The 11596-nt window shown below is 48.6% G+C and overlaps 1 long non-coding RNA gene across 1 annotated transcript in view; it reads left to right on the forward strand.

Moving 5' to 3' along the window:
- Positions 1-9476: 9476 nt before the first annotated feature.
- LOC109303329 overlaps positions 9477-11596 on the forward strand; it is a 20347-nt gene continuing 18227 nt past the window's right edge. Inside the window, exon 1 of the long non-coding RNA XR_002099057.1 lies at positions 9477-9487. This is a non-coding gene — a long non-coding RNA (uncharacterized LOC109303329). The remainder of the gene's footprint in view (positions 9488-11596) is intronic.

The following is an 11596-nucleotide window of genomic DNA, read 5'->3' on the forward strand; positions in this document are numbered from 1 at the left end:
ATTATATTATGCATGCTTAAATATGATGGACAAGATGAATCATAGAATCATAGAAATGAAGGCTGTAAGGGAACTTGAAAGATCAAGTCCAACCCCCCTGCTCTAGAAATCAGAAACCATCCTCTAACAGTTATAGCCACTGCTCCTTGTCCTCCCCCGGGGTGAACAGTTTTTCTCCCAGCTCCCAATATTCACCCCTTGCATACTTATAGATGGGTGCTAAGCACCAAGTCCCCCTTCAGTCTTCTCTTCCCCAGCTGAACAGTCTCAGATCCCTTAGTCCTTCCTCATAAAGTCTGTCCTCCAGGCCCTTGATCATTCCTGTGGCCCTTCTCTGGACTCTTTCAAGATTTTCCACATCTTTTTTTGAAGTGCAGCACCTAGAACTGCACCCAGTAACCAATGCCGAGTAGACAGAAAGTATAATTTCTTTAGCCCTGCTCGCGATGCATCGACTAATGCACCCCAGTATGCTATTAACTCTGCTGACTATAGAGTTGCACTGGCGGCTCATATTCATTCTGTGATCAGCCGGAACCCCAAGGTCCATGGGTGACTGGTGCCACCTTAGTCGGGGGTGGGGGCACGTGCCCTCCCAATGACCAGTCAGCAACTGGGGGGAGTCCCCCCACAGCCAATCTCGTTGACCCAGGGGGGCCGTTCTCGCCGACCTAAGAGGGGGTCCCCTTGCGGCAAAACTTACCTACCAGTGAGTAGAGGGACCTCCCCCCTGGTTAGTGAGATTGGCCACAGACTACATCTAGTGCTCCCACTCTGTGGCTGGCACCCACAAGAAGGGCACCAGCATTCCTGCCTGCCCCCCGTCCATCACCTAAGCGGGAAATGCGGCTGGTCGGGGGGGCACCAGTGCTCTCAGGGGGTGCACATGCACCCTCTATGCATTGCCACTCCCAAGGTCCTTTTCGGCCATCGTGCTGGCTGGGACATCTCCTAACCTATATTTATTTTGCTGGTTACTTTTCCCCAGATAAAGCACTCTACATTTATCCTTACTGCATCTGGTTCCACTCTGCCCGTCTTTCCAAATTGTCCAGGTCCTCTCAGATCCACATCCTATCCCTTAGCATGACTGTTTTTCCCTTTAACTTAGTATCATCCACAAACTTGGCCAGCATGCTTTCCACATCATCATCTAAATTGCTGATAAAGATGTTGAACAGCCAGTATCACCAACCCCACATGCCAAAAATCATGAGATGAACTCACGAGATGCTATTTTTGAAGTGTGTGCGTGGGGGGGAGGGTTATTTGTGAGGTGTTGGGGGCTGTTAATGTGTGTATTGGGTTTGGAGCCCAGGAAGGGAGGGTCCCCACACACCCTGGCAGGATGCAGGGTACTGTTGCTCAGGAGTAAGAAGCAACAGGGCTGGGTGGGCTGTGGCTTGGGAGTGAGGAGCAGACACACAGACACAGACACACAGAGACACTGACAGCACCCAGCTGGTATGTGGAGGGGAAGGAGCAGGGGAGGGGGATATTTTTTTCCAAAATTGTACCTGGTATCAAGGTCAAACTGACTGGTTTATAGTATCCTGGACCATACCTCCTCCCCTTCTTAAAGATTGGCACCCCATTGGCCCTTTTCCAGTGTTCCAGGACCTCTCCTGAGCACTAGGAGTCTTCAAGTACCTTTGCCAATGGTCTCGCAATGACTTCAGCCAATTCCCTCAACACTATCAGGTGTATTCCATCTGGTTCTGCCAACTTGAAGACATTCAGCCACTCTAAGTGCTCCCTCACCAGTTTGACACTGATTATTAGTTGGCAAACTCCCTTCCCACATCCATCCAGTATCTGACCATGTGAGCAAGCACCATTTGCATGCAGGAACAGCAATGCAAAGTATTCATTAAAGAGTTCAACTTTCTTCTGATTGTGTGTTATCAGCTGTCCTGTCCCATTCTGCAAGGGCCCCACATTTTCCTTGGTCTTCCTCCAGCTCCCTGTATACCTAAAGAAGGACTTCTTATCCTTGATTTCAGTCATCAACCTGATCTTGGTTGCTGCCCTTGCCTTCCTTATCCTCTTCCTACAAATACAAGCTATACTTGTGTATTCCTCCTTGGTGACTACCCCTTGTTTCCACTACCCATAAGCCTCCTTTTTCTTTTTTTAAGCAGTCCTTGACTCCCTCTGATAAGTCAAGAGTGCTTTCTGGCCCCTTTACTACCTTTCCTGTATACAGTAATGGACCTTTTCTGTGCTCTGAGGATTGCTCCTTTGAGGAATGACCACCCTTCCTGAATTCACTTCTCCAGTCCCTCTTTCCATACGGTCTCTCCCACTATTTTCCTAAGATCATTGAACTCAGCCTTCCTGAAGTCAAGGACCTCTGCCCTACAACAAATGGTGAATTCTATCATCACATGATCACTATCTCCTGGATTACCCTCAAACTTCAGATCTCCCACCAGGTCATTCCCTTTGGCTAGAACCAAATCCAACAAAGCCTTCCCCCTGGTTGGCCCGTTCACCTCCTGTACTAAATAAAGTTCTTCCACGTAGGTCAAAAACGTATGTGACCAGTCAGATCTGGCTGACTGCTCCTCCCAGCAGATGTCAGGGTAATTGAGGTCTCCCGTGACAACCATGCCCCTTGAATATGCAGCCTCCATCAGTTCTCTGGAAAATTCCAGATTCAGCTCCTCCTCCTGGTGTGGCAGTCTGTAGTAGATGCCTACCATCAAGTCCCCTTCTCCTCATCTCCTGCATTTGAATCCATAGGGTCTCGAGTCACCCTTCTCACCAATTTGGGTTTCCCAGGAGGCATACTGCTCCTTTACAGAGAGCTATGCCTCCTCCCTTCTTCCCTACCCATTCCCTTCTGTGCAGCCTGTGGCGCTCTACTTATACAACCCAGACATGCATGGCATCCCACCAGGTGTCTATTATTCCTATGAGATCATATTACCTATTTGCTAGCAGGACTGCCAGTTTCTCCTGCTTATTCCCCATACTCCTAGCATTTGTAAATAGACACTTAAGCCCCACATTGATAACCCACAGTCCCCTGCTGTCCCAACATCATTCCAGCCTCTCAACACCTCCCTGACCCCCCTCTCTATGTCCTTCCTGCTTGGCTGTCCCCTGGCTTGCATTCCCATGTATACACCTATCCCCTGACACAAACTACCCAGTTTGTGCTTCCCTGTTTGCTTGCTCCCTGGTCGCTTGGAGAACCTGCTTTTAGGCTCCTCTCCTGGGCTGAACTGACTGCAGATGGTTTTAAATGGATGAGGTCAAGCACCCAGATAAGTATTTTGATTTTCAAGAGTACTGAAAATCTCAGCTCCAGCCAAGTTCATTTGACACTAATGAGTGTACATCACTTTTGAAAATCAGGTCTCTTATTTACACACCCACTTTTGGAAATCTTCATTTATATGTATACATAAATTATATACTTTGGTCTTGTTAGCTAAAAAACGTCCTGATTGTAAAACCTGAGAAACTTTATTTGAAGTGTGAAATTTGTCCTGTACAATCAGTAACACCTAGGCACCTCATAAATCTCTCTAATCCTATATAGAGCTCCTAAGTGATGGATGGACCTTGCCCTAGCCCTTTGCCAAGAGTTCCTACCAAATATAGACACGCTTACTTATTTTAAAAAGCTTCCTCCCCTCACCCCTTAGTTAACCTGGACTATGCCCAATACAATCTGGGACAAGGTTGATTTATACATAATACAGACCTATGCATGGGGTTACAGCTCCTGGAGTTGTACAATTCCGTCAGCATCTTATGCTTTATTTAAAATAGAATATTTAGCCTTGTGGTTGTGAAGAACGTGATAAAAACCAGAACTGAGTTTAACTGATGCAGTGAGGTTTTACTGATTCTTTAGATACACTGAAACAATAGACTTCTTGGAGTAGAACTCCAAACCCTACCCCTCTGGGCAGTTCTGCCAACACCACCCCAACAAAGAATGAGGTAAATAGTAGTGGAAGAAGGGTGCAACAGGCCCCACTCACTCCTTTTGAGCAGATACAGCTTGGCTACAGAGGGGAGTAGTTGGGGGCCCCTTTATGTCACCCCTCTTTCCCTGGAGGAAAAAGCTCCTTCTCCCCCACTTGTTGCTTCTGAAAGAAAGGCTTCTCCTACTGCCACTCCTAGAAAGAGACCTGTACTGTTGTACTTGCTTCTCTGGGGAGAAGGGAGCACCTGCCATTGTACATGAGGGGTGGAGGGATGGGGCAATACCAAATGGAGACCCATGTTATGATGTACCCAAGTATCTGGATTGCCTTAACATGGTCCTAGGAAGCAAGGAATAGCTGAAAGGGAAATGAGGATTACTCTTAAACTCTATGGGGTAATGGAAAATGGGATGTAGAACGGGGCCATGAAAGTTGGGCCTTACATATTTCCAGCATCCTGGAGGACAAGGAGAAGGAGAAGAATGCTGAGTTTCTTCCAGCATCTGTAGGAAGGTGGGAGCAGAAATAGCCAGAAGTCTTTTGGAGCTCATGAAACCCCATAGACACCACCGAGTTTCAAGTAACTATGTTTACTGAATACAAACATAAAGACCTAGCAATGGTTGAACTTTGATGTTGAAGGGTTGGGTAGAATGACTGGTAGTTGCCTTTGCTCTCACAGACATACAGATGAACTGCTGCTATGACAGAGTTTTTCATAGATTCATAGATTAAGGGTCGGAAGGGTTGTGGCAGCTTCTGCAGTAGAAGACAGGGAAGCCTAGCATGACCCTTGCAAACTAATTAAGGAGATATTACCCAGTTCCAGTATATTATGTACACTGAGGGAGGAGAAGAAAATTATATAAAAGTTGCTAATGTATTAATATCAGAACTACTAGAATTAAATATACAGAATCATTCAAATGAACTCTGAGAGGTTATTTATGTTTTCTCACAAGATGCCATTATAGGCTTCAAAACAGTATCTGAAACAGTATTTGTGCTCATGTAGCTGTATCAGTAATATCTTCCTGCTCTGTGATGTTAGGAAGTCATAGATATAACCTAGACATGAAGGGTTAGGTTTCAGAAGCCAAGGGTCAACGGTACCAGAAGTCCAGAAGCTAAAGCTGAGGGTCACAATACTGGGTGTCATCCTGACTCCAGTGTATTGAACTGAAGATCAAAGTTGGTCTGTGGTCAAGGTCAGGGTAGAGGTCAGGTGCTTATATCCACTATGCAAGATAGAGTAAACAGGAGCAAGGTCCAAGGCAGGGTCAGAGGAAGAGGCAAGGCAGGGGCTTAAAGTCAGAGATGCAAGACAAGGATGGGAGCAGGAGTGCAGGAGACTGGCAACAAGGTCCACAGCAGGAGCACTACCAGTATTGTTGCAGGAACAAGGCCCTTCTGAAGCAAAAGGGTTTTACAGCCTCCCATCAGGGCCTTGTCATCTGATCTCCTTTTAGGAACCACATGGGAGGGCCCAAGCTGAGCTGAAGCAGATGTGCAGCTAAGTCTCTTGATGGTGTTGCAGCCTGGTCCTCTGCCTGCAGGTGCAATAGCTCAGGTTTTGAATCCCAGAGGCCCTGACAGGATCAACCATAGATGACACGGGGCCAGGAAGATGCCTGATTCTACCACGAGTCAAAGTTTTGGGACTTATCACTATCTTTTTCTCCATTTGTATGTAGACTTGGATTAGTTGACCTTGAGAAAATTCTTACCACTAGCTAATGAGACAAATGTATCCTCTCTGTAGGCAAGGGAGGGGATCTGCAAGACAACACCAGTTAACCTTGGATATAATTCTGGAGTCCAATAAGAACTGAAGTTTCACGTCAATCTTTGAATGCACAAGTTAATGCAGATAATACAATCACCATATCACCTTAGGGAAGGCTGTTACTTTTTATGCTAAGAAAAGTCATAATAAAATATAATGATATAATATGTTTTAAAGTAATGAAAATAAAGTTTAGCTTCTCAAATTAGATTTACTGCCCCTCCTTATAAAATAATTAGTGTGGATTAATTTTGAAAGCATTCAAACTGTATTTATATTTTTTGATATTTGACTCAAATTGCAGATATATGGATGCCAATCTACACTGTAAAATAAAGCATTTTATAGCAGGGTCATCCCACTGATTTTAAATGGAATCATCACAAGTTTTCAGAAGTGTAAATCTCAGGAAAATTAGGTCCTTTCCTTCAGTTTGTTGGAGTAAAATAAGAATGACAGACTGATACCTAGTTCAAGAAAAATAAATGAAAGTCTTATACCTATACAGTGATGGTACAGTACAATTACAGAATAAACTGTCTCCCAATAAGTTTACATTATTTGCAGATTCAGTGAGCCCTTAAAATAGAATACCTCATTAAAATAAAGAATTCAGCTAACTCAACAGAAAAATATAGAAGAATTACCAGTATTAGTGATCTTGCAGGTTATTTTCACAAAACTAACTTATGTATCCAATGCGCCTTTGATGTAGTTATATTTATTCACAAAGAATGTGCACAAATCTCCTGTCCTGGAACACAGCAGGAAACAGTTTCTTTTGCTTATAGTTCCAAGGTTTTTTCCAGCAATCAGACTATCCAGAAAGTTCTGGTTTTTGTCTCTCTCTCAGGGCCATGTTTATGAGCAGTTCTCTGGTTTTTTCCTTGTTCTCAGCTTGCTTTTCTTGCTGTTGCTAGTTGCTTCTCAAATAGACCCACAGGCCTAGTCTATATTGTCTGTCGGGGTGGGCAAAATACAGCCCATGGGCTGCATACAGCCCACAAGGACATTCTATCTGGCCTGTGGGGCCCCTAAAAAATTTACAAAATTTAATATTTATCTTCCCTTGGTTCCTGTCAAAAATGACAGGAACCAAGGGCAGTAGGACCCAGGGGAAGCCTGTCTGGCTCCCACAACAGCAGGCCTGTCTGGCCCCACCCATCCAGCTGGAAGCCTCAGCAGGGGCTTCTGGCCTGGGACCACGTGGCTGCCCTGCACTGGAACCGTAGGTAAGGGGGAAGTGGGGGAGGGCAGGGGAGGACCCCAGGCAGGGAAGGAGCCTGGTCAAAAGTGGCCTGCAGAAAAGCTGAACATGGGGGGGGGAAGTGTCCCCTCACCTGCCCCGTGGCCAGCGCCCCATGCTGCAACCGCTTGCAGCCTGCCTGGGGCTGTCTGCGCCTGGACAGCCCTGCGTGGACTGCGAGTGGCTGCAGCAGGGAGTTCTGGGCACAGGGTGGGTGAGGGGCCACTTTTCCCCACTCCTCCATGCTCAGCTTTTCCCCAGGCTTCTTCCTGGTGCGGAGGAAAGCAGCCCCTTGCCCACCCTGCGGCTAGCACCCCATGCTGCAGCCTCTCACAGCCCACGCGGGGCTGTCTGGAGCAGGCACAGGCAGCCCCACATGGTCTACAAGCGGCTGCAGCATGGAGGACTGGCCACAGGGTGGGGAAGGAGCTGCTTTTCCCCCTCTACGCTCAGTACCACCTTGTAACCTGGCCCCACAGCCAGCCTGGGCCCCACACTGGCTCCAGGCTCGCCCGTTGGGGCTGCACATGGCGACAGCAGCTGCAGCCCCCCCCACTTGCCGTGCCTGGCAGCATTTGCCACCGCCACCTGTGGGCTGCCCAGCACGCAAGCTCTGGGCGGGCAGCAGCAGCAAACACTGCCTGACATGGTAAGCAGGGGAGCTGCAGCTGCTGTCACCATGCGCAGCCCCGATGGATGAGCCCAGAGCTGGCACGGGGCCCAGGTTGGCATCAGGGCCAGGTTACAAGCTGGTGCTGAGCTTGGGGAAAAGCAGCTTCTCGCTTGTCTTGTGGCCAGCGCCCCACACTGCAGCTGCTTGGAGCCCGCATGGGGCTGCCTGTGCCTGCTTCAGACAGCCCTGTGTGGGTTACAACCACCTGCAGCAGGGAGTGCCGGCCATGAGGTGGGCAAGGGGCCGCTTTTTGCCCATGCTCAGCACCAGCTCCTTCTCTGCTGGGGAGCAGGGGGTTGGGGCTTTGCGCTGCCCCCCACCTGTACCGCAGGGCTGGGGGGCACTGGGAGTGAGCAGGTACGGGAGCCAGCAGGAGCACGGGACCTGCACCGGTGTCCCAGGGCCAGTGCTGGCGGGGCCCAGAGCAGGGTGGCAGGAGCATGGGATCCTAGCCAGTGGGGGCTCTATGGAGCCAGGCCAGATCCCCCCTCTCCCTGCTTGTGCAACCCAGCCTGGCTTCACAGACCCCTGCCAGCCTGTGCCCTGCTTTGGGCCCCACCGGTGCTGACCCTGGGACATTGGTCCCAAGATGGTGACGTGGGAGTGGGGCACCTGTCAAGGGGTGGAGCTACGCATGTGGCCCTCAACAGCCTGCCAAAACTGGGTAAGTGGCCCTCTGCCCAAAATTGCCCACCCCTGGTCTATGTGCTGAGCTCTGGAATACTGATAAGAAGCATGCCTTGACCATTTCTATTTAGTACATACCAGATCCTGGAAATGGGCTAACATGGTTATTTTAGGGCAGACCTGATTGTGCTCCAATAAGCATGCCCTAGACCAGGGTTGGCCAACCTGCAGCATGCATCCTACGTATGGCGTGGGCATCTGCTGTGTGGCATATAAGCCTTGGGTGCTCAATAAAGGGAGGTCCTTGAATGGAGATAAGGATGCTATAAGCGGAAGATTTCTGCAAGCGAAAGTGTCAGGTTCTCATGGGGGACTTCAGTTGCCATGACATCTGCTTGGAGGACAATACAGCAGTGCACAGGCAATCTAGGGAGTTTTTGGAGAGTATTGGGGACAACTTTCTGGCACTAGTGCTAGAGCAGCCAAAAGGGGACCATGCTCTTCTTGACCTGCTGGTCACAAACAGGGATGAATTGATGGGGAATGTAGTAGTGGATTGCAACTTGGGCAGCAGTGACCATGAGATGATTGAGTTCAGGATCTTAAGGAACGGAAGGACGGAGAGCAACAGAGTAAGGACCCTGGACTTCAGAACAGCAGACTTTGACTCAGTTAGGGAACTCATGGGCAGGATCCCCTGGGAAGCCAGTCTGAGGGGGAGAGGAGTCCAGGAGAGCTGGCTGTACTTTACAGAAGCCTTACTAAGGGTGCAGGAACAAACCATCCCGATGTGTAGGAAGACTAGCAAGTATGGCAGAAGACCAGCTTGGCTTAGCAGAGAACTCTTCAGTAAACTAGACCACAAAAAGAAAGCTTATAAGAAGTGAAAATGTGGACAAATAACTAGGGAAGAATATAAGAGCATTGCTTGGGCATACAGGGATGAAAGCAGGAAGACCAAAACGCAGTTGGAGTTACAGCTAACAAGGGGTGTGAAGGGTAACAAGAAGGGTTTCTGCAAGTATGTAAGTAGCAAGAGGAAGATCAGGAAAGTATGGGTTCCTTACTAAATGGGGGAGGCAATCTTGTGACAGAGGATGCAGAAAAGGCTGAAGTGCTCAATGCCTTTTTTGCCTGTCTTCACAGGCAAGGCAGGATCCTAGACTAATGCACTGGGCAGCACAGTTTGAGGAGGAGGTGAGAAGCCCTCAGTGATAAAAAAACAGGTTAGGAACTATTTAGAAAAGCTGGACATATACAAGTCCATGGGGCCAGATGGGATGCACCCAAGGGAGCTGAGGGAGTTGGCGGATGTGATTGCGCAGCCATTGACCATCATCTTTGAAAACTCATGGCAATCAGGAGAGGTCCTGGTTGATTGGAAAAGGTCAAACATAGTACCCATACTTAAGAAAGGGAAAAAGGAGGATCCAGGGGACTACAGACCAGTCAGCCTCACCTCAGTCTCTGGAAAAATCATGGAGCAAATCCTCAAGGAATCCATTTCTAAGCACTTGGAGAAGAAAAAGGTGATTAGGAACAGTTATCATGGATTCACCACGGGCAAGTCATGCCTGACCAATCTGATTGCCTTTTATAATGAAATGACTGGTTCTGTGGATGCAGGGAGACTGGTGGATCTGCTTTGCAGGGAGACTGGTGGATGTGCTTTACCTTGATTTTAGCAAGGCTTTTGATACAGTCTCCCACAGCATTCTCACAGGCAAGGTAAGGAAATACGGGCTGGAGGAATGTACTGTAAGGTGGATAGAAAACTGGGTGGAGCATCGGGCACAGAGAGTAGTAATCAATGGCTCAATGTCTAGTTGGTAGCCGGTATCAAGTGGAGTATCCCAGGGGTTGGTCCTAGGGTGGGTTTTGTTCAATGTCTTCATTAAGGACTTGGAAGATGGCATGGAGTGCACCCTCAGCCAGTCTGCAGATGACACCAGGCTGTGGGAAGCAGTAGTTATGCTGGAGGGTAGGGTTAGGTTTCAGAGTGACCTAAACAAATTGGAGGATTGGGCCAAAAGGAATCTCCTGAGGTTTAATAAGGGCAAGTGCAAAATCCAGCACTTAGGATGGAAGTCTCATGTACCAGTACAGGCTGGAGACTGACTGGCTGGGCAGTAGCCTTGCAGAAAAGGACCTGGGGCTACAGTGGACAATAAGCTGAATATAAGCCAGCAGTATGCCCCTATTGCCAATAAGGCTAATGCCATACTGGGCTGCATTGGTAGGAGTGTTGCCAGCAGATCAAGGGAAGTGATTATTTCCCTCTGTTGAGCACTGATGAGGCCACATCTGTAGTATGGTGTTCAGGTTTGGGCCCCCCACACAGAAAGGATGTGGACAAATTGGAGAGAGTCCAGCAGGGGGCAACAAAAATGGTGAGGGAGTGGGAGGACATGACCTATGAGGACAGGCTGAGGGAACTGGGCTAGAGAAGAGACCTGAAAGGGAATTTACAAGCACTTGTGGTGCTCTGGCCAGGTACCAGAAGACTGGAAGAAGGTCAGTGTGGTCCTCATTTTCAAAAAAGGGAGGAGGGACAACTTGGGCAACTATAGGCCTGTTAGTCTTACTTGGCTCCTTGGGAAGCTCTTTGAGAAAATTATCTAGGAGTACATCTGGGAAGGACCAGCTGGGGGGATGATGCTCAGGGGCAACCAGCATGGGTTCATTAGGGGCAGGTCCTGTCAGACCAACCTGACTGCCTTCTACGATCAGGTCACAAAAGCATTGGGCACAGGGGTCATGGTGGATCTAGTCTTTCTGGACTTCAGGAAGGCCTTTGAGACTGTCTCCCACCCCATTCTCATTAAAAAGCTAGGCGACTGTGACATTGATGGATCACAAATCAGATGGATCACAAATTGGCTGAGGGGCTACACCCAGAGAGTGGTGGTGGACAGGTCATATTCCACCTGGAAGGATGTGGGCAGTGGAGTCCCCCAGAGCTCGGTCCTTGGGCCCGCACTGTTCAATTTCTTTATCAGCGACTTGGACGAGGGGGTGAAAAGCACCCTGTTCAGATTTGCTGACGACACCAAGATTTTGGGCGAGGTGGGCACACTAGAAGGGAGGGACAGGATAGAACTGGACCTGGACAGGTTACAGGGGTGAGCGAATGAGAATAGGATGGGATTCAATACCGACAAGTGCAGGGTACTGCATTTGGGCAGTAAGAACCAGCAGCATACCTATAGGCTGGGGAACTCCCTTCTCATAAGCATAGTGACAGAAAGGGATCTTGGCATCATTATTGATTCCAAAATGAACATGGGCCGCCAATGTGAGGACGCAGTCAGTAAAGTTAG

The sequence above is a fragment of the Gavialis gangeticus genome, unplaced genomic scaffold, assembly GCF_001723915.1.
Source record: "Gavialis gangeticus isolate Ggan-Ray unplaced genomic scaffold, GavGan_comp1, whole genome shotgun sequence".
Lineage (NCBI taxonomy): Eukaryota > Metazoa > Chordata > Crocodylia > Gavialidae > Gavialis > Gavialis gangeticus.